General features: G+C 38.8%; 1 long non-coding RNA gene across 3 annotated transcripts; it reads left to right on the forward strand.

Annotated features, from left to right (window-relative positions):
- The first annotated feature begins 1,945 nt into the window (after nucleotides 1-1,945).
- On the forward strand, nucleotides 1,946-26,454 carry LOC103160523. 3 transcript variants are annotated; one of them, XR_004769991.1, is made up of 3 exons: nucleotides 1,946-4,154; nucleotides 4,863-6,159; nucleotides 24,992-26,454. It is a non-coding gene; the product is annotated as an uncharacterized LOC103160523 (long non-coding RNA). The 3 variants fall into 3 exon arrangements; XR_004769990.1 differs by lacking the exon at nucleotides 24,992-26,454 and having other exon boundaries at nucleotides 1,946-3,710; nucleotides 3,811-4,154; nucleotides 4,863-6,578; XR_003484926.2 differs by lacking the exon at nucleotides 24,992-26,454 and having other exon boundaries at nucleotides 4,863-6,578.
- Nucleotides 26,455-27,358: the final 904 nt, after the last annotated feature.

Genomic DNA, 27,358 nt, shown 5'->3' on the forward strand with positions numbered 1-27,358 from the left:
AAGGGAGAGGAGCAAGGGAAAATAATAGAATATGCGTGATCTGATAGGAGATGTGGAATACATGAAGCTTCTTAGAGGAGGGGAGCAAGGTAAATACAGGAGAAGGATGAAAGTTGGTAAAAACAAGAAGGATGTTTGGAAAAGACAAAAATATTATACTATTAGTTATTCTCCTAAAATTACTATAATAAGTATGAAATACTATGTAAGCCACTGTAAAAATATACATATAGTTTTATATTTTTATCCTCTACATAGACAGTGGTCTTCTAAGAACCAAAGGCCACCTAATTTAAACCATAAAATCAGACATGAGAAGCTCTCTTTGAGTTGTGGGCCAGAGCTGTCAAGTATCTCCTAAATGATAGACACTATTGATGTTGCCCTTTGTTACCTACCAGAGTGATAAGTCTCTATGAATGAAGACACCACTCACTTCAGAAACATATCTATGACCTGGACTGACCTGAACCTTCCCTTTAAATTCTAACTTACATGCTACCAGAAGGTGTCATTCAAGCTTCAAAGGAAGGAGACAACCAACATTTCTACCCAGTTATACTGCCTATGAACCAGAACAGTGGCCAGCATGGTATGGAAACCCAAAGGATGCAGTATTGATACACATATCACGGTTTTAACCAGCAGTGGCCTAACTGGAATATAGACCCACTCATTAAGAATACCATACCATACTTACCTATCTAAGTACTCAGTGCTAGTGAAATCATGGTTATTAGAGGAGAGCTACAATTATTGACTTATTTAAACAGCATTTTCTATAGCACCAATCTATAAACATGTCTTTATACTCACAGAAAAGCATAGTTTCAACACTCATAAATGAAACTTCTCTTTGAAGAAGACCACTACAGAAAACATCAATCAATCAAACCACGCAGTTGTAGAGTACCGCCCAAATTAATAAACATACAAAACACTACTGCATTTCAGAGAACATTATGTACAAGGAGGTTGGAAGATTGTATAGGCCAGAGAATCAGGGACTTTGCTGTGAATGGGGTCTCCTACAAATATCAGAAGCAATTCTGCTAAGTCTCACTAACATTATTGGGAAAATCCCAAGACCTCAAAACCAAAAATAGAACTAAATCAACCAAAGAAGATAGAGGGTGGGAAAATAGTCTTTCACATGGAAGAAAAAATTAATTGTTTGTTCTATATAAAAGGTTCAATCCTGAAAATAGGCATGCAAGTAATATTGTATAGACTGGGCAGTTTGTATATATATACACAGCAAAATATATGTAGATACATGTATGTATGTAATGATAAGAGAAGAGAACATGGTTTGAAACATAGTAAGGCAGGGTATGTGGGATGGTTTGGAAGAGGAAAGGAAAAGGTAAAATGGTGCAAATAAAATCTCAAGCAATAGTGGGGAAGCTACCTTAAATGCCCTTTCCCTCTAATGAGACTGATGACTACCTTAAATGCCATCATAGAGTCTTCATCCAGTAGTTAATGGAAGCATAAGCAGAGATTCAAAGCTAAGCACTGAGCTGAATTCCTGGAAACCAGTTGTAGAGAGGGAGGAGTGATGAGCAAAGGGGTCAATACTATGCTGGGGAAACCCACAGAAACAGCTGACCTGAACAAGTAGAAGTTCAAGGACCCCAATCTGAGAACTGGGGAACCAGCATGGGACTGAACCAGAGCCCCCTGAAAGTGGGTGTCAGTTGGAAAGCCTGGGCAGTCTATGTGGCCTCTGGCAGTGGAACCAGTATTTATCCCTAGTGAACAAATGGGCTTTGGGAGCTCATTCCCTATGGAGGAATACTCTCTCAGCCTAGATACACGGGGGAGGGCCTAGGACATGCCCAAGTGATATGTCAGACTTTGATGATCCCTGATGGGAGGCAACACCCTCCCTGGGGAGTGAATGGGGGTGGCATGGGAGGATGGGAGGAAGAGGAAACTGGGATTGGTATGTAAAATGAGATTGTTTTTAATTTAAATAAAATTTTATTTTAAAAAAGAAATATGTTTATTAAAAACACAAGATTAAAGAAAAGATATCTGATCTCTATTTACTGGAAAACTAAATAGAAATTGAAACAATTCTAGATATAGCTCATAGCTATATCTAGAATATAGCTATGAGCTATATATAGCTCTAGATATAGCTCATTTCTATGGATCATAGAAATTAAACAAAGAAAGGATCCAAATTTAAATAGGCCTTTCAGGCTTAAGGAGATTAAACAGCACCAATGATTTTTAAAACTCTAAAATCCTTGGATGCAGATGAATCCACACCAGAATTCTAAAAGACTTTAGAAGAAGAACTACAACCAATATTTCTTAATTTATCAGAAAAAATAGAAATGGAATGAGCAATTGAAACCTACATCTATGAAACCAGATTTACTCTACTGTGGGAACCTTGAGTAGACTCAACAAACAAAAATTTAGTAGTATGGTACATAGTAGCAGTTTTTCCTCTAGGGCCTATGAGGTGTCCAGCCATGGGTTCTTGGATAGGTGTATGGAGCAATGAATGAGTTCCCTGAAGTTAAGTTGATTTTAGGTCCAGTTCGGTAAGCCACTGGCTGTCCCCAGGGTGAATGTGTCTCTTTGGCACTGTAAGGAGTGGCTTGCTATTTCTTTTTTGCCTTTTTCAACATTTTCATTTGTGTAGGGCAATTGACATCATGTTCCCCTTGCATAGTCATTCCAAATTTATGAGGGCTGTCCCACATGGAGGTATCTTCCAGATAAATGACAGTTTGATGACCAAAAGATGTGTTGCCTTCATCAATAGGATCATACCCTGATATCCTAGCAGGTAACAAAAAAAATACTGGCATTAGCTTCTTTTGCTTTGGATGAGTCTTGAAATACACTAACAACTGAAGGGGACATTTTTCATAGATGCCAATGGGTGGTTTTAGCTAATGAACAAGTCCAGAGGGTGCATTATCCAACTCTGTGAGGACCTGCACTAAACACTAGAAGTTTTATTTTTAAGCAAGCATACAAGATATTAGGTTTTGCTTGTTTCTGAAACATGCTTATGCCCCCTTCTATCTCCCTATGCATCTCTCTCCCTCTTCTTTCCCTGTACTTATGCACGCCTCCTTTCCCTTCCCTATATCTCTGTACTACTCACTTCCTCTTCCCTACTCAAGACCTCTTACTTTTATTTTTCTCTTCACAGCCCCTGTGTCCTGCTCTTTCCCTCTCTGAAGCTATATCTACTCACCCAAGATGCTGCCTTTCTACTCTGCTGGCTTCTAGGGTTACTTAGGTTTATACATACAAACCAAGAGGACATGGTTCTAATAATAAGAGGAAGCAAATCATTTGTCTTTCTGGACCTGGGTGACTTCACTAAATATAACATTTTCCACTTCCATCAATTTGTTTGCAGTTTGCATTTTTGTTTTCAGATAAAAATAATTGTATACTTTTACGACATTTTAATCATCCATTAACCATTTCTTGGGCATTGTGAATAGAATGGTAAGGAACACGGGTGAACAAGTACATCTTTAGTGGGATACCAACCCTTTTCAACATATACACAGGAGAGATTTGACTCAATTATATAATATATCTCATTTAAGATTTTTGAGACATATGCGTATGGATATCGAGAGGGACTGTAACACTTTGCAAGCCTGACAACAGTGGATAAAGATTTCTCTTCTTATTCAAGTTTACCAGCATTTGTTGTCATCTACAGTGTGGGTTTTCCTTTGTACTTTCATTATTCTGTCTTCATTATTATTGAAAATTTGGAATAAGTTTCTGTATTAACTTTTTCATTACCTTTAATTCCTATAGTGACTGAATATTGCAAGGTAACAAAAAACAGAACTGATACATTTATCACAAGCTACAATTTATGCCTACTTCCCCATCTGCCTGTGTCACTGTGATAAGCACTACTTTCCCAGATGGAACAGTAATACACAGCCTCATCCTCCACCTGTAGCTCAGAGATCTGCAAATTTGCCGCATTTTTGGAGGTATCTTTGGATCCAGAGACTCTGTTGGGGACTCCAGGCCCCAGCTGCTTGTCTGAATCTGAGTAGTAGGAGAGGAATAACCGGGGAGGACTCCCGTCCATCTGCTGGTACCAGTTAATTCTTCTACCACCAACACTGATGCCACTCCTCAGGGTGCAGGTGAGTCTGGCTGTTGATCCAAGAGGCTCAGAGACGGAGGGTGGTTGTGTCAATACAGACTGAGAAAGGGAACCTGGGAAAGAAGGCGCCACAGTGAAAATCAGACCCGAGGTGCAAATTCTTATATAAATGAATCAGAAGTAAATGACTCAGTGTAGGAGTCCTCTGCATCCTGTCAGAGGACTTTTCATCCTGTCCCTACCTGTCAGGTAAGATAGAACCATGAAGATGAGAGTAGTCCAAGCCATTGTAGGCACGACACAGCTTCTTCTTAGATAGAGTCTTCTGTTTGGGCTGTTGTATTATCTCATTGCCAGAGATCTCACAGAAAAAGAGGGGATAGTTATGCAAATGAGATCTCAGTAACTCCTCCCATTGGCTGATTCATATTTTGAGATGCTGAAACAACAAAACGGGTGCTGTGAATTATTATGTTTAGTGGAATGCAAAGCAGGTGGTAACACAAAGAGGCCTGTTTGCAAGGAACTCTTTCAGATTCACAGTAGCACAGTTGCTGATTTATCACAAAAAAAATGGAGGACTCATTCACCAGGACCCATGTCTTTTAGGGTTACCACATGTGGCACCTGTCCTGCAGAAACTGCAGAGAGAGACTCAGCACACTCCTTTCAGTGCTAGAGCAACCATCAACTTTCACAATTGTTCATTGTATCAATTCTGCTGTCTTTTCTTCACCTTGTATTTCAGACAAAGGAATACTACAGGGAACATGGTGATGTTATCTAGTGGAGCCATCACTGGAACATTTCTCTGATGAGGGTGGACAGGCAGGGAGAGCATGCATGCAGCCAACCTACGAGAGCTTGTGAATCATCCAGGAGCTGAAGCAGGGAGAAGTAACTGGGTGGATAGACATACCACTTTTATTGCTGTTGTTATTTAAAAAAAGAAATAGAGTTGTGCCTTTAGGAAGGGACATTTGTGGACTGAGAAATCAATTGCTCAGTAGTGATGGAGAGGACAGAAAGACAAGGTTTGTTTTATAGTGTTTGAAGAGACATTTGAGAATTTAGTATTTCTTAAAGGCTCAATCATAGATGACTCTAAGGGGTAGACAATGATGCTTGAGGGATGGACATCTGACTTTTTGCATCATTGTGATCTAAAGAAAAAGGAACTGATTTTCATGTTCAAGGTATAGGTAAATCAACAAAGTTAGCAGAGGGACAGAGGGCAGGCAGGATGGAGGACAGGGAAATGTTACTTATAATAATGGATCTAACAGATGATAGGTGAGGAGCTGTGGTAAAGTGTTGTAGGGATCTGTGATTAAGAGGCAGTTATAGCTAGGGTGGCAACAGAGCTCATAGGCCTGTCACTACCCCTGCAGTGAGAAAGAAGCAGTTCAAAAGAAAATAAGTGAACATAGACCACTGATCTCCACAAGGAGTCTAGTTGGTCCCAGGCCTCCATTCCCGCCTCTGCAGAGAACTGCCTGTTCCTCCAGGTATGTTTCCACTGAAGCTGCCAAGGCTCTTTGTGAGCTCTGCTGCAGGAGCTCTGCTCACATGACAGACTAAGGCAGAGATAGTTAGTCTTTCAATAGTGGGAGAGTCCTGGGAGAAATCACTAGCCAAGACCAAGCCCCTTTCTCCATGAACTCTGCCAGGACAGAAGACACCACCGCTGAGTCTCCTTGGTAAGCACAGAGTGAGCTCTATGTCCAGCTTCTTTGAGTAATAGGAAGTAGTGTCCTACCACAGTCCCAGAGCGCCCCCTGTTAGGCAAAGAACACTTAGTTACCATAGTCCAGAGACCTCAGAATCCAACTGGAGTCTACTACTCACCAGATCACTGTGTGAACAAACATATCCAGACTCTGATGTCTAAATTTGAAATGCATCCCTTTTATCTGCTTGTCACAGACAAAAAAAGGTTGTCACATCCAGAAAAAACAACCATTGAGATCGTTATGAAAACATCCAGAAATATTAAAGTGTTAACTCATCCACAGAAGAATGGCAACTATCAGATTACTTCACTGGTATGTGATTTAAATTGTAGATATATGTTTTGGCTACACAAACACCTAAACACTTACAAATACTATTTAGCTCTAAAGAAAATGAAGTTTGTAACATGCAGGAAAAATGTATGTACTTAGAACATACAATGTTAGGACAAGTTGACCAATGTCATATGTAGAATCTAGCCAATAATATATGTATTTACATAAAGCAACATACATGTGGTTGTGATATAACATGAAGATAGAAAATAAGAAAGGATAACTTAGGGCGATGTGGGAGGTCTGAATGCAGGTAGTGGTTGAATATTGAAAAAGTACATAAGGTAAATGTTTTTCTAGTTCTAATTCTGCTGGGGAAACTTTGGTTTGGGGGGTGAATAACTACAAAAAATGTATTTGGTACAAAAATGTAAAATATAATGTGAAACTTCACAGCTCATCTTCAAAATGCCTACTCTAACTCTATAAACTTTTGTTGAGTTTGTAGCATATCAAATGAAGACAGTAAGGTGCTTTTTACCCACAAGTGAGTCGTTTGTGTGAAGCAGGTATGGAGAGCTGGAATCTACCTAGCCTTGCCTTTTGTTATTTAGGTTGTTGCCACCCAAATGTGGTGCTTTTGTGTCATCTAGCTTCTATATATAGTCTTATATATGTAGTTTCTCTAACAACCAACGAGTGTGGTATGTGCACCAAGGGAAGTTAATATCTCCCTCTGGCCTTCTGATATCCCAGAACTAGAGAGTGAGTGCATCTTTCCTAGGCAGACAACAGCCACTTCCGTTTTCTGGGCTTGTAGCAGCACTGCAGCTGTGCCTCTTCATTCCTCTGTATACCGGGAGCAAACTCCCTCTTTCTCTATGGTGAGCCTGGATGAGTAATTGACCCCCACCTCTGACAGGTTTCTCACTGCATAGAGCCCTTCACAGAGGTGACTCAAAATAATCCCTCTCTACCTCCTCACACGAAAGCCAAAATTCTGCAGACCATCTCTTGGAATACATTTCCCACACATTTTATCAGACTGGGCAATGCAGGGAAGGCTTTCATTTCTGCAGTTCAGTCTCTCTGTAATGATTTTTACCACTGCCTGGAGGCACAGTGTGTCTTTCCTTTAGCTCCCTGTCTTTAAACTTAGATCCTGCTCTCTGCACCTGGAATCATTCCACGGTCATAGGCAAGTCCTCCACCCACTCAATTTTTAGTTTTAAAGTTTACCCTTCCTACCCTGTTCCCATCCTTTCCCGCTCCTGTCTTCTTCTTTCTTTTCTACACCTCTACTGTCTCTTCTATTGAAACTACAATACCTTCCACAGTTGCCCACCTCAGAAGAGGGCCCATTCTAAACCAAAAGTTTTATTCCTTGAGAACATCTAATAGTTCAGGAGTGTCATGTCATGAAACCAAGCCATGGTGATGATATCCACATTCTGCTTCCTGAGTGCAATGAACTGACTACAGCTAGGCATTCCTTTCCATCTGGCTCTGTGGTTCTCAGTGCACACTGGTTCTAAGAAAACACCCCTCTTCTTGGGAAGTATAGGTGCCTCCTTTTACTTTAGACTGGGTGTGACTGAGACGAGGAAAGGCTATGCATGGAAAGAATGTAGGCTCCACCAAGTGGCAGAGCCTGAAAGTGAAGCAAAAACACCAAGAAATCTGGGGCACATTAGGGAAGTCCTTGGCCATGTCAGTTCCCAAAGAACTATATTCTGTCTTCTGTAGTGTGACCACTAGGTCCCGTTCCTGCCAACAGAGAGACTATTGAAGAAGTCACATAGCCCTATCAGGAGTCTAAGTAGAACATGTATTGTTCCTTAATATAATTCTGTAAGTGTCAACTAAGGCAGTGGGCAACAGAGTTTACTTTTGAACAGAGCATCAAGGCTTGATTTGGGAGGCACAGTCTCCTTTTCCTCTCAAAGACCAGTGATTATACTGGTGGTCATTTCTAGGGAAGAATCCATTAGTGGACCGGAGTTAAGAGTGGGTTTCAGCAACTAAGTCAACATGATGTTCCTATAGAGGATGTGAGTTTGATTACCAGCAAACAGGACAGACAGCTCAAAACCTCTTCTAATCCCTGCTCTAGGGGATTCAATGCCCTTTCTGGCCTCCTCAGACACACAGACATGCTTGCAAGCACATGTGCTTACACACACACACACACACACACACACACACACACACACAAACACACACACACACACACACACACACACACACACACACACACACGTATTTTTAAATATAATTCTTAAAAGGAATCAAGTAAAAAGTGTAGCTTTAATATAACCGCCAAAAATGGAAGAGATATCTGTGGGAGTCAAAAATTCAGGAGAAAAGGAATATTCTTCCTATAAATGGCAAAAAATTCTACTGAAAGATTGGCCTACAATACTGTATAAAGTAATTAATATGAATTTCCTTTTGTTCCTAAATTGTAAATAGATTCTAAGTTTAATACCTTTGCATTTAAAAAAATTACTTGTCATTTTTGGTTTAGAGTCCTAAGATATACATTTTATTAAATTGTAATATACATATTATATAAAATCCATATTAACTTCAAATTAATATGTTTTGTGCACACAAAATTTGCAAATTAAGTGTTAACGCTAATACTTAAATTAACACTCTATAATTGAGGTTTGTAACCAAAGAAACTTCTGTAAATGTGCACAAAATTTTGAAAAATAGGGAAACAGGGTCACATAGGAAATAACATTTATATTTGTTATAAATGGTGAAAATGTCATCAAATTTGATCATGAATAAACAAAATGATATAATTAGCAGTCAGGGTTTGGATTCTAGAAGCATCTCTCTGATATCCCTCCAGTTCATCTATGACACACACAAAGCACCATGGGACAGAAAAATAATCCCCCTTGCGAATGTCTGAGGGGGAACTGGGAAGAAATGATAAATGAGATTTTTGAGATTCTGCATATTGAAGAATAATTCATAGCAGCAGGAACCCACCACAACATCTAAGCAAGAAGGATTAGCTTTCTGGTAGCTCTTATAAGGTACTGGCAATTCAGCCAATGCTTTATCCTTGAAAGACCATGTTTATGGTAGACTTAAGTGGCATTCAGTATCATGGTATCCAGTAGCTATAAATTTTCTCCAATATTTTTTCAGACACATGGTACTACAAACTCAAATGTTTTGCCCTTATCTGGTACATCAGATTCATGGATCAGATAATCTGTTCACCCCAAAGGGTAGAGATATCATGCTAAATAATATAAAACTTATCCTTGTTTCCTCAAAGATTATAGTGAAATATTTTCAGGCTAATGTAGAGTATAGGCGGTAATACTTGGAGTAAACCTTTTCTTCTGTGCTCATTAATGAGGTATTCTTTTAATGTGTAACATGTTAGTGATCCTTTGGATTAGAATTACATAGTTTTCTTCCTTGAGGAGGAATATTATTAATGTTATTGCATATATGTGTTATATTAATTATACTTTGATACACACGCCATAGATATGACTGACACACTCACACATGGTCAATATATAGACTATCAACATATTATGTCTAAAGAAACTGGGAAAACATAGCTGGTGAAATCTTCATCTTGCATTCTAAGTGAATGCCTTGTTTAACAGTTAAAGATTTGTAGCACTTGGAGAACCTAGCAATAAGGAAAAAGATATCAAATTGTATATGCTGAATCTAGGTGATTGACATTGAAGACATTTAATTCTGCTTCTTTTTTCAATACTAAGTAGGTACTGTCACTGAAATTCTTTTGTTGTTTGACATATTTCTCCTGGACAAGGATACCAATGGGATAAATGAGGAAGTGTAAAGCTGAGTTATAAGTTCACCTCTCATGTGGCCAATGGGACTGAGGGTCAGGAAATACATCACAGGGTAGCTCTTGAGCAATACCCCTCAATGGCATCACTACCTGTGCAATTGTGTGGAAGGAAATAGTGATTTCTGAAAAACCTGTTCTTTCCAACAGCACTGTCCTCTCAAGATCAGCCCATCACTGTACACTAATGAGCATGAACATATTTATGACAAGTATATGGGGATGAAGTTCTCTCTTCCAGAGAAGAAACTGAAGTAAGGTTAAAGGAACATAGGTAGACAAGGAAAGTAAAAGTAGAAATTCCCAAGACTGTCACTACTTCTTTCTAGAAAGCTCTTCAAAACCCACAATCTCCGGCGTCCCAGAGACTAAGAGAGGATGGGATGCAAAAGGAACCAACTGATTTTGTGGTCAGTGGAGCACAAATCAGGGGTCAGTGCTCCCGAGGCCTGGAGAGATATGTGGTCACCTGGTACTGGGATTTTCGACTGGTCCAAAAACTTGAGACCACAGTCTCAATGCGAGTCTTAACTCACGGAAACATGGGCGGAGATAGAGAGGAAGGGGTGGGATTACCTGACATGGCGTGGTAGATGGAAGAATCCAGAGATCCTTAGTTGGAAAAGTGACCGAGTTGAGGGTTACAGGGTCCGAACATATCTCAGACTGCCACAGGCAGGAGCAAATGCTGGGAAAATCTGCCAAGTCACATGCAGGTTTGCTCTTTTGTTTAAGTTAGAAATGTGCGCTATGGCGCTATGGAGATGAAACATGAACCAAGAGATGGTTAAACATGGAGTTTATTAAAGGAGGAGAGCAGGAGGGGAAGACGAGAGAGATGAAGAGAGAGGAGGGGCTGAAGGGAGAGAGAGTGAGAGAAGCAATACTGCAAGCGGGCAAAGAGAGTAAGACGAGAGAGAGAGAGAGAGAGAGAGAGAGAGAGAGAGAGAGAGAGAGAGAGAGAGAGTGCAAAAGCAGAAAGAACAGTAAGAGAGTAAGTGAGTGGGGTCTCCATTGTTTGATTCTTTGTTATTTGTTGGAAACTGGGAATAAAATTTCTGAATGAACTTTTTCATTATCTCTTACTTTAATAGTGAACAAATATTACAAGGTAACAAAAAAATCAGAACTAATTTTTTTTTTTAGTTGAAAGGATTTATAGTCAAAGGAATGACACAAGCCTTCCTTTAAATACCATTTTTTACAGTAAAAGATTCATTTGAAGATTCTATTATTTATTTTAATAGTGAAAAAATAGTGTCTCCCTTTATAATCAGACTGGTAGCATGGATGGATGTTATCTGTGGTAAGAGAGGAGGCTGCACATTCCTGAACTCACAATTTGGTTAAGTCTTAAAACATTAGGTTGCAAAATCCATCAACCAGTAAAAATGAGTACTACAAAAGGAAGAACATAAAAATCTACTGCACCCCATGAAATCGTCTGCCGAGCAGCCACATGGAGCTCATGGGGAACAGAAACACTTGCAGCTTGAATGGCTGATGGTGGCCTCCAAGGAGCTTTGCCACCATGGCACCCACATTCTGTTCTTTGGAAGCTCACTCTGATTGCAAAGCAACTCTGTGCTTAAACAAAAATCCAATAAATATGAAACAGCTCTCATCTCTAGGACTCAGGATTGTACCTGGTTCACAGCCAAGGTCACCATTCCTCTGGCATTCCAGGGCAGCACTGGACACAGGAGAAGGGATACTCGTCACTGATGCCAGGCTGCCTGTCCCACTGTAGCCTCCCAAAAGGAACCAGAGTTAATAAAAAAAAAAAAGTAACACTGTACTACAGAATACTTCATTGTGGGAGGTCTGAAGGGACATGGTCATCCCACTCCTGACACCATTCTGTAACAATAAGTCTTTATTCCAAAGCCACTCGAGCCCTGCCACGTGGGCACTTTCTGCCAGGATGCCCGAGTTCTGCCCACCACCATGTTAAGGTCCTAAGTAACACAGAGAGACTTATATTAGGTACAAATGCTGCTTGGCCAATGACTAGGATTTCTCATCTGCTAGGTAAGTCTTAATGATCACAAATCTATATATTTTATAAGACTTATCTTATCGATGCCTTCTGCTGGCACCTTCTCTTGCTAGTGGATCACATGGCGAATCCAGAGCAGAGACCAGGAGGAAGAGCAAGAGAAAAGGGAATGACTTCCTTCTTGCCCTTGCTTATATATGTCTGCCTGCTATGTCACTTCCTGCCTGGATCACAAGACTTCCTTTTATTATATTTCTCAGAATCCTCCTTGACTCCTAGTCCTGCCTAACCTGCTTCTTCATTGGCCAAAAGTTCTTTATTCAACAACCAATAAGATAAACGTACACACAGAAGGACCTTCCCCATCATCGTTGCCCTTTGTTATCTCCCAGATTTCAGCCATGATTTCATGAATAGGTTTTTGGAGCAATGCATGAGTTGCCTGAGGTTATGTTGACTTAGGTCCAATTAGGTAGGTCTTGGCTGTTTCCAAGGTTTATATGCCTCTATGGCACTGTCAGGGGTGGCTTGCTATTATTTTTCTATAGTTTTCAACATTTTCATTTGGATAGGGCAACTGATATTATGTTCCTGTTGCACAGTACCTTCCAAATTTATGATGGTTGTCCCTCACAGAAACAACTTCTAGATCAATGACACTTTGATGAACACAGAATGTGTTGTCTTCATCCTCAGGATCTCACCCTGATGTTCTAGCAGTTAACAAAAATCACTGGTATTAGCTTCTATTGCTTTGGCTGTGTCTTGAAAAAAATAACGCAAGGGGATGTTTGTCATAGATGTCACTGGGTGATTTTAGCTAATGTACAGATTCAGAGGGTACATTATCCAACTATATGGGAAACTGCACTAAACACTCTAAGTGTTTCTGTGTAATTTTAAGCAAGCATAAAAGATAATAGGTTTGTTATTGCTTCTCAAACATCCTTAGTATTTCTTATGCCCCTTTCCTTCTCCCTATGCATCACTATCTGTAATGATAACTCTTACCATCAACCACCTGAATTCTGCTGCCCACAAATAACATGCAGAGTCTTATATTAGTAACAATGCTTCTGGCCAAATGACTAGGATTGCTTATCTGCTAGCTCAGTCTTAATTATCAACCATAACCATTAATCTATATATTTTATAAAGACTTATCTTATCTAGGATGCCGGCAGAATGCGTCCTCTTCCCCAGATCACATGGCATCTCCAGTCTTACTACATTTCCCAGAATCCTCCTCAATTCCTATCCCCACCTATCTTGCTTTTCTATTGGCCAACAGTGCTTTATTTATCAACCAATAAGGCAAACATATATACAGAAGGACTTCCCCCATCTTCTCCTCTTTTCTGTCTAAATTAAAAGAAGGGTTTTAACATTAACATAGTAAAACATATAACAAAACAGTTATCAAGTAAGAACTATAGATATGATATTTAGTTCATTAACATTTAGAAAGATTTAAAGGAAATATTCTATCATCTATCTTATCTTTGTGAGTCTAAAGTCTAATATGTAATTTATCTTTTATAATAACTGAAGAAAACCATAACCATAACTATCTGTCTTCAACTCCATCAAAGACCACAGAAGGATAATATATAAACTCTAGATCTGATAGAGACATCTTGCTGCCTGTACAATCAACCAGAGTTCCTCTGTAAAGTTGGGGCAGCCATCTTCAGCCTGTAGGCCACAGTGTGTCTGGCAGACTTCTCAGTGAAGCAGGAAATTTCAAACTGTCCGACACATCTGTATTGGCAGTTTATCAGTCATTTTTCTCCATGTCCTGCAGAGTGTCTAGAAGACTCTTCCATGAAGCAGGAACCCTTTAAGACTGTTCATATTTTTTTTGCAAGTTCAGCAGTCACTTTCCTGTGGGTCCTGCATGTCCGGTTTACACAGCAACAATCAAACAGTTCAGGCAAGAGCAGTTTCTTGTCCACACGGCTAGTCTCACCATATAGAAAGCAGACTCCATAATGAGTTTCTTCAATGCCCATCCTCCTTTCTGACGTAATTGTTATGCCAGAAGCAGTTGTCTCTCATGAAAAACCCTAAACCATCTTAAATGCCATATTCTGTAGGTCTTTGAAAGGTTTGAAGACTATCTATCCATCTCAAATATATCTCTGTATATCTAGAAAACCTAACTAACCTAACTGTAAGTTTTGACTATTATACCTGACTATAAACAATCTGTATTTAATTATGCATTACATTTTAAAAGGTCTGTATAAACACAATATTGAACAAGAGGAGAAATACGAATATCACAAAATTGACCTTAAATTTGTATCAATAAATGAAAATCCATACCAATGCAAAGTATTCATTTCTATATCCTATTCCCCTTTTTTTCCTGTAAAAAGAGATTGACTGTGATCATTACTATTTATAACCAACCCCATTTAAATGAAAACAAACATTTATAAACAATATTTGGGAATTTGGGTGTCATTCATTCAAAGCTGCTTCCTGCTGGTTGGTGGTGATGTCCATACCATGGGGATCATGATAAAACACAGAAATCCTGGCCATAGTCATCTATGACTGCATCATCTCAGCTGTTTTGGATATAAGATCAGTTGGGTCACTGCTTCAGGGGGTCTTGTTTGATCAAACCGTATTAGTCTGGAAGGAATCCACAGCTTTTCATTTTCTGTGTAAAGCAGAAATTCTTTTCCCAAGTAGCCTGTCCTTAGATTTAATTTTGAAGTCAAAGCATTTTTAAAATGTATAAGTTGAATTAATTCAGCAGCATTTATAATCAAATTGTCTTTTAGCAGCTGTAGCTCTTTCCTCGGCAATCAAACAATTTAAAGACAACAAAATAACATATAGCATCCAGAATCTAAGTATTTTCCATCTTTACCTGGCTTTTTATTATTCCATTTCTTTTCCCTTTTTTCTTTTTTCCTGAGACAGGGTTTCTCTGTGGAAAGCCGCCTGCCTCTGCTTCTGGAGTGCTGGGATTAAAGGCGAGTACCACCACACCCAGCTACTCTATTTCTTCTTCTTTTTTTTAAACACTTTATCCTGTTTCCTTTTATCTTACAAGCCTATGTATATTTTTATATACAGTGTAAACCTTTAGAGGTTTTTCTTCATCTGAATCTGTCTTTATTGTAAATCTTTACCTTTTTCTGCCACACAACCTTTAACTGCCAAACAATACTGCTAAAATTAAAGTGGCAGCTGTTTAAGCCTCTGTCTTTTCCCATTTCAGCAGGAAGTAACTTGGATAATACTACACCCCATTCCCCCACTGTTGACACCTAGTTAGGGCTAGTTTCTTATTGTTTAAGGTTGAGTTTGGAAGGAGGTGTTCAAGCTTGGACATCTCTTTCAGATGACTTTAAGGTTTAGTTGGAATAGACATAGTTAAGACGTGATGTTAGTAGATAATTATAACTTCTTGTAATTCATCTTTATGATTGTTAATTATAGATAATTTACACTGTTAAGTCTTAATCCTCTCTAGACTAAAAGGGAAATTATAGGGGGAAATGCTGACCACGCCCACTTGGGGCAGCACGGGCGCTGCTGACCACGCCTGCTTGGGCATGGTCAGAGTAGCGTAGCAAGGGTTTAGATATCAGAGACACATGCACGCAGGCCTCTTTTTCCCTCTCCCACCTGGCTGAGCAAATGAGCAGGCATCTGGTGTAAACCTGGTCACTGGCTCCATTGCATGAGTACTTTCTTAATAAACACTCTGTAATCAATCTAGTTCTGACTCCACATTGGGTTCGGCTTTAACTCTCCCTCTTCCTTCCCTGTCACTATCTATGCTTCCTTCCCCACCCCTCTCTCTATGTAGGACTCACTTACTCTTCCCTGGTCAAGGCCCCCTACTTATGTTTTTCTCTTCATAGGACCTGTGTCCTACTATTTCCCTCTTTGAGGCTACATCTCTTCCTCCCACAAAACTCTTTTTCTACTCTCCTGGCTTCTATGGTGACTTAGGTTTATACATACAAACCAAGATGTTGTGGTTCTAGATTCTAAAAATAAAAAAAAAGACTTTTATCTTTCTGGAGCTGGGTGACTTCACTAAATGTAATATTTCCCAATCCCACTGATTTGTTTGCATTTGGAATTTTATTTAGAGCTGGAAAGAATTGTATAGGTACACTACATTTTCATCATCCATTAACCAGTTGAAGGATAACTGGGCTGCTTCCATTTCTTTGCTATTGTGATTAGAAGGGTAAAGAACATGGTGGCTAAAAAGTACAACTTTAGTGGGACAACAATTCTTTTCAACATAAGCAAAGGAGTGTTATAGTTCAATCATATATGTTATTTAATTTTTTGAGAAAATTCCACACTGATATTAAGAGGGGCTGTAACACTTTGCAAGCCCAACAATAGTGGATAATGATTTCTCTTCTCCTTCAAGATCACCAGCATTTGCCGTCATCTGTAGTGTGGTTTTGAGATTTTTCTTTTGTAGTTTACCACTTTTATCTCTATTATTGGTGAAAACATGGAATAAGTTTCCTATATTAACTTCTTCATTATCTTTTACTTGTGTAATGAAAGAATATTATTGGTTACTATAAACAGAACCGATACCTTTATCACAAGCTACAGTTTATGCCTACTTCCCCATCTGCCTGTGTCACTGTGATAAGCACTACTTTCCCAGATGGAACAGTAATACACGGCCTCATCCTCCACCTGTAGCTCAGAGATCTGCAAATTTGCAATATTTTTGGAGGTATCTTTGGATCCAGAGACTCTGTTGGGGACTCCAGGCCCCAGCTGCTTGTCTGAGTCTGAGTAGTAGTACAGGAACAACCGAGGAGCGCTCCCCTCCATCTGCTGGAACCAGAAAATATCTTTACCACCAACACCGATGCCACTCCTCAGGGTGCAGGTGAGTCTGGCTGTTGATCCAAGAGACTCAGAGATGGAGGGTGGTTGTGTCAATATAGACTGAGAAAAGGAACCTGGAAAAGAAGACGCCACAGTGAAAAGCAGAGCTGAGGTGCAAATTCTTGTGAATTTGAACCAGAGGGACTGACTCATTGTAGGAGTCCACTGCAGTACTCTTCAGCCTGTCCCTACCTGTCAAGTAAGATAGAACCACGAAGATGCCAGGAGTCCAAGCCATTGCAGGCACAGCACAGCTTCTTCTTAGACCAAAATCTTCTGTTTGGGCTGTTTCATTATCTCATTGCCAGGGACCTCACAGAAAAAGAGGAGATAGTCATGCAAATGAGATCTCAGTAACTCCTCCCATTGGATGATTCATATTTTGAGTTCCTGAACAAGCAAGCCTGGTGATGTGAATTATTTTCTTTAGTGGAATGCAAAGCAGGTAGTAACACAAAGAGGCCTTTTTGCAAGGAACTCTTTCAGATTCACAGTAGCACAGTTGTTGGTTCCTCACAAAAAGTGGAGGACCCATGTCTGTTAGGTTAGTACATGTGGCACCTGTTCTTCAGAATTTCCAGAGACTCAGCACACTCCTTTCAGTGCTAGAGCAACCATCAACTTTCACAATTGTTCATTGTATCAGCTCTGCTGTCTTTTCTTAATCTGGTGTTTCAGACACATCAAAGGAACAGGGAACATGGTGATGTTATCTAGTGGAGCCATCACTGGAACATTTCTCTGATGAGGGTGGACAGGCAGGGAGAGCACGCATGTAGCCAACCTAGGAGAGCTTGTGAATCATCCAGGAGCTGAAGCAGGGAAAAGAAGTAACTGGGTGGATAAACATACCACTTTCATTGTTGTTATTTAAACAAAGAAATGTTGTTGCTCAATCTGGCTGGGCAAACATTTCTGAAACTTAAAGAGAAGTGTGCCTTTAGAAAGGGACATTGGTGTGTTGAGAAATCAACTGAACAGTAGTGATGGAGAGGACAGAAAGGCAAGGTTTGTTTTACAATGTTTGACAAGACATTTGAGAATTTAATATTTCTTACAGGACTCAATCTTAGATGATTCTGAGGGTTAGTCAAGGATGTATGGGGATTGAATATTTGACTTTTTGCATCATTGTATTCTAGAGACAAAGGAACTTATTTTTCATGTTCAAGGTGTAGGTAAATCAACAAAGTTAGCAGAGAGACAGAGGGCAGGATGGAGGACAGGGAAATGTTAATTGCAATAATAGATACTGACAGATGATAGGTGAGGAGCTGTGGTAAAGTGTTGTACTGATCTGTGCTTAAGAGGCAGATATAGCCAGGGTGACAACAGAGATCGTGGGTCTGTCACTACCTCTGCAGTGAGAAAGAAGAATTTCAAAAGAAAATAAGTGAACATAGACCACTGATCTCCACAGGAAGTCTAGATGGCCCCAGGCCCCCATTCCCGCCTCTGCAGATAAGTGCCTGTTCCTTCAGGTATGTTTCCACTGAAACTGCCAAGGCTCTTTGTGAGCTCTGCTGCAGAATCTGTGCTCATATGACAGTCTGAGGCAGAGACAGTAAGACTCTCCCACTATTGAATAGTGTCCCAATATTAGTGTTCAATAGTGGGAGAGTCCTGGGAGAAATCACTAGCTAAGACCAAGCCCCTTTCTCCATGAACTGCCAGGACAGAAGACACCACCGCTAAGTCTCCTTGGTGAGTACAGGGTGAGCTGTAGGGCCAGCTTCTTTGAGTGAGAGGAAGTGGTGTCACACCACAGTCCCAGAGCGCCCCCTGTTAGGCAAGAACCCTTAGTTACCATAATCCAGAGACATCAGAATCAAGCTGGAATCCACTACACACCAGATCACTGTGTGAACATACATACCCAGTCTCTGATGTCTAAATATGAAATGCATCCCTTTTATCTGCTGTAAAGGTTGTCACATCCAGAAAAAAATCTTTGAGACTCTTATGAAAATATCCAGAAATATTAAAGTATTAACTCATCCACAGAAGAATGGCAACTATCAGATATTTCACTTGTATGTGATTTAAATAGAAGATATATATTTTGGTTACACAAACACCCAAACACTTACAAACACTACTTAGCTCTAAAGAAAACAAAGTTTGTAACATGCAGGAAAATGTATGTACTTAGAACATGCAATGTTAGAACAAGTCACACAATGTCATATTTTATTCATATGTTGAATTTAGCCAATAATACATGTGTATTGTAACATGTATGGTATAACAAGAAGAAAAGAAAAATGAAAGGATAACTTAAGGAGATTTGGGAGGTCTGAATGCAGGTTGTGCTCATGAATATTGAAAAAGTACATAAGGTAAATGTTTTTCTAATTCTAATTCGGCAGGGGAACTGGTTTGGTGGGTGAATAACTACAAAAAATATATTTAATACATAAATGTAAAATACAATGTGAAACTTCATAGCTTATGTTCAAAATGCCTAGAACTGTATAGATGTTTGTTGAGTTTGTAGACTATCAAATAAAGAGAGTGAGTTGCTTTTCACCCACAAGTGATTCATTTGTCTGAGCAGGTATAGAAAGCTGGAAATGACCATCCTTTCCTTTTGTTATTTAGGTTGTTGCCACCTAAAAGAGGTGCATTTGTGTGGACTAGCTTTCTCCCTATATATTTTTCTTAAATATGTAGCTTTCCCAAAGACCAGGGAGTGTGATTTTTAAACCAAAGGGAGTTAATAATAATCCCAATGGCCTTCTTTTATCCCAGAACTACAGATAGTGAGTGCATCACATGTGCGTACACACACACACACACACACACACACACACACACACATTTTTAAAGATCATGTTTAAAAAGAATCAAGTAAAACAGTGTAGCCTCAATATAACTGCCTAAAAATGGAAGAGGTATCTGTGGGAATCAAAATTTTAGGAAAGAATATTCTTCCTTTAATTGGCAAAAATCAACAGAAAGGTTGGTCTACAATACTCAGTAAAGGAATTAATATGAATTCATTTTTCACTCCTAAATTTTCTATAGATTGCGTGTTTGATACCTTTGCATTTTAAAAAATTACTTCTGTCATTTTTGGTTTAGAGTCCTAAGATATACATTTTATTAAATTCTATTATGTATATTATATAAAATCCACCTTAACTTCAAATTAAATATGTTTTGTGCACACAAAATCTGTGTTAAGGCTAAAACTTACATCAAGACTATATAATTGAGGGTTATTAACATAGAAACTTCTGGAAATGTGCATACAATTCTGAAAAATGGAAAGAATCACATAAGAAATGCCATTTATATTTGTTATAAATGATGAAAGTTTCAAAAATTACAAATTTGATAATGAATAAACAAAATGGTATAAATAATAGCCAGGATTTGGATTATAGAAGCATCTCTCTGATATCCCTCCAGTTCATCTATAACACACACAAAGCACCATAGGACAGAAAAATAATTCCCTTTGTGAATGTCTGAGTGGTAACTTGGAAGAAATGATGAATGGTTTGAGATTCTGCATATTGAAGAATAATCCATAGCAGCAGGAATCCGCCTCAATGTCTAAGCCAGAAGGAGTAGCTTCCTGGGTGGCTCTTATGAGGAACTGGCAATTCAGCCAATGCTTTATCCTTGAAAGAACATGTCTATGGTAGACTAAGTGGTATTCAGTATCATGGTTTCCAGTACCATGGTTTCACATTTTCTCTAATAATTTTTCAGATACATGGTACTACAAACTCAAATGTTCTGCCCATAATTGGCACATCAGATATATGGACCAGATCATTGTAAATCTGCTCACTACAAAGTGTAGGTTAGTCATGCTAAAGAATATAAATCTTATCCAGTTTCCTTACAGGTTACATTGAAATATTATCAAGCTAATGTAGAATATAATTGGTAATACTTGGAGTAAACCTTTTCTTCTGTGCTCATTAATGTGGTTCTCTTGTAATGTGTAGCATTACATTAGTGATCCTTTGGATTAGAATTTCATAGTTTTCCTTGAGGAAGAATATTATTAAGGTTACTGCATATGTGTGTTATGTTATACTTTGATACACACACCATAGATATGACTAATGCACTCACACATGGTAAATATATAGACTGTCAACATATTATGTCTAAAAAAACTAAGACTACATAGCTGGTGAAATCTTCAACTTGCATTCTAAAGCAATCCCTTGTTTAACAATTAAGGATTTGTAGCATTTGGAGAACCTAGCAATAAGGAAAAAGTTATCAAATTGTATATGCTGAAACTAGGTGGTTATCACTGAAGACATTTAGTTGTGCTTCTTTTTTCAATATTAAGTAGGTACTGTCGCTGAAATTCTTTTGTTGTTTGACATATGTCTCCTGGACAAGGATACCAATGGGATAAATGAGGAAGTGTAAAGCAGAGTTGTAAGTTCTTGTGTGGCCAAAGGGACTGAGGATCAGGAACTAAATCAGAGGGTAGTTCTTGGGAAATATTCGTCAATGGCATCAGCACCTTGCAAGTGTGTGGAAGAAAGTAGTAATGTCTTACAGCCAATACTGCTGCCATTACTTCAGCATGTTGTGCTGATTTGTTGGTTCCTTCCTCAGTTATACATTCCATCCCCTGGTCTATAAGCTGCTGCTTTCCATTTAGATTTGTTTCTTTCAGTATTTGATGAGCCATCAATAACCATGCATTAGGTAAATGTTGTGACCATTCGATTGGTCCACACAGTTCAATAGGTGTATCGTTTGGGAGAGGGTTGAGCAGTTTAGCAATGAGGGTTATAGGCATCTGAGGTATATATCCTCAGTACAGGAAGGCACAGACCCCTTTTCTACCACTTCCTGGTAACAAAGGAATTCAGAGAGGTACCATTTTCCACGCAATACTTTTCCTTCCATGGTTAAGCCTGTGAAGGACTCTGCCTACCAGCACACCCAACCCATTATTAGAATGGTTGCCCACATGACCATAGGGGAGCTGGCAATGACTGAGTACAGGGTTCTGCATGCCTCATGATATGTCCATATTTGTTTTGTGCAGACAGAGTATTTATTCTCCATTTATGAGAAGTGTTTGCAATAGAAGCCAACTATTGTTGGTGGACTCCCTTTTGAATTCTGAAGAGTCCCCAGATGCCATATTCACCAATAAATGTGTTATCTATAGTTAAGGTATCATATTGGTTCAACATTGGTCAGGGTCGAATGCTCAGAAATGGGCTTACATTCTGACTCAAAAACTTCTCTTTGTTCCTGTCCCTATTAGAAATCAGATGTCTTTCTAATATACATATAGAAGCATTTCATAATAAGCTGTATATATGGTATGAAGTTCCTCCAGTATAAAAGCATACTGATTAAGTGTTGCATCTAAATTTTACTCCTGGGAGGGAGACATTTAAAACCTTGAGCAATAAGCCATATAGCACCTTGGTTGCTTCAGATGTCCATAACACACCTAGAAACTTGGTTGAGGTATCTGGCCCTTTCAACTTGTATTTATTAATAGTCCAGCTATCATGAACCAAGATATCAGTTACTTTCTTCATATAGTTTTTAGCAGGGTCTTATTGTATACTGCAATCAATATCTTCTGCATAGCTTAAAATGAGTCAATCTGATTTCGGCAGCTTTTCCAGCAACCATCTTAGTGTCATATGGGCAGTGATCAGGCTGTTCTTATAGCCTTGAGGCACTTTTTTGAATCTGTATTGTTTATTATTCTAGGTAAAAGTAGAAATGGCTATAGAGTCTACATGTAGTGGTGTGCCAAAGTTTATGATGCCAAAGAATTTTGGGTTGTAATTCCTAATCTTTAAGAATATATTTGCTGTGTTATGTAAATTTGCTGGTATTTGTGTAAAAAGCTTATTAATGTTTCTATAATCTACCATAAATCTCTATTGACCTTTTGGCTTCTTTACTGGCCAACCAGGACTACGGAAGGAAGGTTTAGGTTCAATAATATCTTCCTTCAATAATTTATTTATTCATTCATGGTTTCATCACCTCCCTTGATAGGGTATTTCTTGGTAAATGATCCCTTAATTTTAGAGAGTTCTATAGGATGAATTTGTATTTAGATTATGTTATAGCCCAAGGGATTAAATTTTTAATATAATGCCCTTGGGGAAAATTTGGTTATGACATCCAACCCTAGGACACAATTACATGCTGGTATAAACATTATAGGAATATTTAGAAATAAATTATGTAATAATAATTCTGTATTTTCTATTCCTGTTTTAAATGGTTTCCCAGCTACTCCTTCAATAATTACATAATTTGGGGGGTCTTGTAGGGGTAGGGAGAGGTTACAAATGGTCACCTCACTTGTTGTATCTACCAGTCAATTTATCTGTTGGACCATTCATCTAACCTTTGCTGGGATCTTTATGAAAGGTCTGAAGTCCTTTGTTGACTCCGAGTTATAGATCCCATATATTTTTTTAGTCTGCCTAGGAATCTCTTTCTGAATCCTTCTCTTTTGGGATGTCTTATTGGTATATGTATCTGAGCTTGACTTCCAAAATGTCTTATATCCTTGATTTTCTGAAAGCCTGGATAGTTGGTTCTGGAATGTGGTCTTGTCCTGCCTTTGCCTAAAAAGGCCACCTTTTAAGTGGTGCTAGTTCAATGGATTCTGTACATTAGACTGGAGGGAAACTATTTTATCTGTCTACAATTCTCTAGACTCCTTGAAGTTAATAGCTTTTTTCAGTTATCCATAGTTCATATTAATATCATTCTCCAATGTGGATAGCTTTAATTAGCCTTGTCATTAAAGTGCAGGGAAGGCAAGAATAAGACCTTGACTTCTAACTCCCCCTCCTGTAACAAACACCTAAGGTGGCATAGGCTTGAAAGATCACCACTGACAAGGGAGCGATATGCTGCTTCCTGAGTCTCACGGTCCAGCCTGAATACCTGAGACCTTAATACAGATGAGAGGCCACATCTCAACACACACACACACACACACACACACACACACACACACACCATGGTGACTGTGTCTGAGGGACAAACACTAAGTTTCTCCTGGTGCTTTAACATACACACATGGGGAATGGTTGTATATATACCCACAGACACAACTGCAGACAGGTGTTTCTTGGGGGAGAGGAAACACACACATGCAGCACACAGAGAAGAAAGGGGCTAAGGAACATGAAATTCTCTTCTCAGGCTGAGGTGTTTAAGCTTCTGAAGAGTCTTCCTCCATTCACTTGTGTTTGAACAATTTGAAGAAAGACAGGATAATTTATAGTACTGTAATTCTTGGGTAATATGTCCTATTCTGGCTCTCAAGGAACTTGTTGAGCCAGACCATCTGTAAGGGGTATGCTGGGAGGAGAAAAGGGCCTAGAAGGTCTTTGTTTGAATCTTTCAGAGTCTGTTTCAGGTTAGGATAGTAAGGACCAAGCTGGCAGTCTTGGAAGTTCACCATCTTTATTATCTAGTCATGGCCCCTCTCCTTATCTGCCTCCCCAGGGAACTAACTTCTAGTATCTCAATTTCATGAACTACCAAATCCTTATCTTGAGTACTTCCTAGATTCATTCAAGCCTAAACCACCACATGCCTCATTTGAAAAAAACTTCAAAAAATACATGAATTTTGATAATTTGAGGTCTCCATTGTGATATACATATATCACTATGATAGAAGATGAATATTCCTTGTTCTAATATGTGGAATAAGTTATGTAAGTGACTACATGGTGATAGAGGAAAGGCCTAGATGGAGAGGGAGAATAGACAAACAGGTGGGTGTGATTGATATAGGCAAAATACAATAATATATACATGTAAATATGTCATAAAGAAATTTAGCATTTTGTATGATTATTAAAATCCTCAGTAAAATATTTATGATGGCATTCATAACAACACCCTGAACACAGTGGTCCAGAGCTGGGAATAAATGAGCTGCAAAAGCCCACTGTACTCTCACTGCCTGCAACTGTCACTGTTGACCTGCACAGACCCACTGCTATCTCAGGGATTGGATCTTGTCATTCCCTTTCCTTAGATTTGTGTGTGTGGAAATGGCTTCTTTTTCTTAGCTAAGTATTAGTTTGATCTTATAATTCTTCCATAATCATGTCTATAAATCTGTTCCTACAGGTCAGATTTCCTCCAGAGTAAGGATGGATGAAGAAAGAGATGTTTAAACTTACCCATGTCCAGCAGAACATACTAGATTGACTCAGAAACGTATGAATTCAGATCTACCTGCCTCTCGAGTGCTGGGATTAAAGGCATGGGCCTCCATCACCCAACTCTTAGATAATTTTTAATAGCTGGATGTAATGGCACCAGCCTGTAGTCCTAGCTACCAACTGGGGAAACTGAAGTGAAGGAGGCTGTCTTTTGCCCAGAAATTCAAACACCTTGTTATAATTATAATATTTATATTTTATTAAAAGGTCTAAATTTGAATGCTGGGAATAAAAGATAAAAACATAAAAATAAAAAATGAAACGTGAATAGAAATACTTCAATGTGCAGACATGTCCAAGAATAGAATACCATTTTTAAAAAAAGAGTTTCTGATGAGTTGTTGAGTTCAACATTTCCATAGTCCATTCACACTGAGAAGCTTCCAGTTCTAATATATCTCTAGAATTCCCTTTTCTCCTGATGTTCAGCAATAACAAGACTGTGTCTACCTCAAGAGTCTTGAGAAAAGTCTCTACAATGTGATGAGGCAGTGTTACCTCCTAATTTGCACAGGGACTTCTGACTTCAGGTTCCCACTCAAGACAGTCTGGAACTACAACCACCACTTACTGACAATGGGGATCAGCTATTCATGTCAGGGCTTCATTGAGGCTGGAGAATGTCAAAGGATTAGGAACTTATCCAAATGAAGATCTTTCCCACAAGAGCACTTAATAGTTATCATAGTGATGACAGCCCAAGAAGTTAGGAAATCAACTCTTGGAATGGCCTAGACTTGTCCAGCCTCCTTCCTCACATTGATTTCTGCACAGGAGATTGATTAAGGGCCTGTATTAAATATCATCAGATGTGCCCTTGTACTGGCTTCAGATATGTCTGAGATCTAAGCACGAGTCAGTGTGGGAATCATCTTTCTCTTTCATTTCATGTGACCTCACCTGGTCTTGACTGGCCTCATGGCTCCTTCTTTAGTTCTCCAGTATTTAGGATGCTGAAACAGAACACCCTCAGATGTTAAGCTTACAAACAAAAGGTATTTAATTGTGTAGTTATAGGGAGACACACACTGGCTCACAAATGTGTCTTCTCACTGTTAACTCATGAAACAAAAGCTGCAGCTACAATGAGATTTCTGTAAGTATACCTATCTAATTATTGATGATTATGCCATGTAAATGACTCTGATTTTAGAGACAGTCTCCACCGTGTTGTATTTCAACATATGTGTTTTGGAGGAGAGAGATATTAAGACAACGATTCTATTGAACTTCCTTTTCCTTAATACTTCAAAGGATAGAACACTGATTCTAGTCTTAGTCCTCCATCTCTGCTGATTTATTATTTCTCTCCATCATTTCTGTTTACAGACTCATCACTATATTTAAAATAATGCAGAGTATTCCCAGGGATCATGTACTCAGAGCATTGATTCCAAATCTACCCAGTAACTATTGTCCAGCTACATTCTTCTCACTGGCCTTCTAAGAGTATAGAAGACTCTGAAACTCACTGAGTGCATTGTGAAATCATCCTCATAAAGTCTTCCACTTAGTGGATAAATTTTCCTTTTCCTCTTCCCCTTCTTTTTCCTTCTTGAATTGCAGGCGATGTGTAGAAAGGGTAATCACCAGTAAAATGTGAATTTTTATTACCTAGCATAATTGTACACTGTTGAAATAAAAGATAATGAAAAAGTTCAATCAGAAATTTGATTCCATGTTTTCACCAAATAATAAATATAAAAAAATCAAACTAAGAAAACTCTCAAACCTACACTAGAACTGAAAAAAAAAAAGACTGTTAAAGGGAAGGGGACACTTCATCCAGTGTGTTTGGCTTCAAAGTGACGCTGCCCCTCTGCAAATCAGCAATGAAAGTTTCTCAGAAAGCCTTAAATTAGATATTCTATACAATTAAGCTATGAAGAAAAGTCTTAATACTTAACTACAGGTGTACATGTTCACCCATGTCTCTAATCATTCTATCCACAATAGCTAAGTAAGGCAAGCAGCCTAGCTATCCTTCATCTGGTTAATGGATGATGAAAATATTGTTTAACCTTACAATAACTTTCATCTCCTAAGGACAATTACATCTGCAAACAAAGTGATAGAAATGAAAGAGATTATCCTTAATGAGGACACCCAGGTCCAGAAAGACAAATGTCCTCTATTTCCTCTTATTTGCAGATCCTAGAATCAAAACTTCTTGGTCTGAATGTGTACCTTGAGTATCCAGGAAGCCTGGAAAATAGAAAGGGAGGATTGTGGGAGAAGGAGATGTAGCCTCAGAGGAGGAAATAGCAGGACA

The sequence above is a fragment of the Cricetulus griseus genome, chromosome 4 (assembly GCF_003668045.3).
Source record: "Cricetulus griseus strain 17A/GY chromosome 4, alternate assembly CriGri-PICRH-1.0, whole genome shotgun sequence".
Taxonomy (NCBI): Eukaryota; Metazoa; Chordata; class Mammalia; order Rodentia; family Cricetidae; genus Cricetulus; species Cricetulus griseus.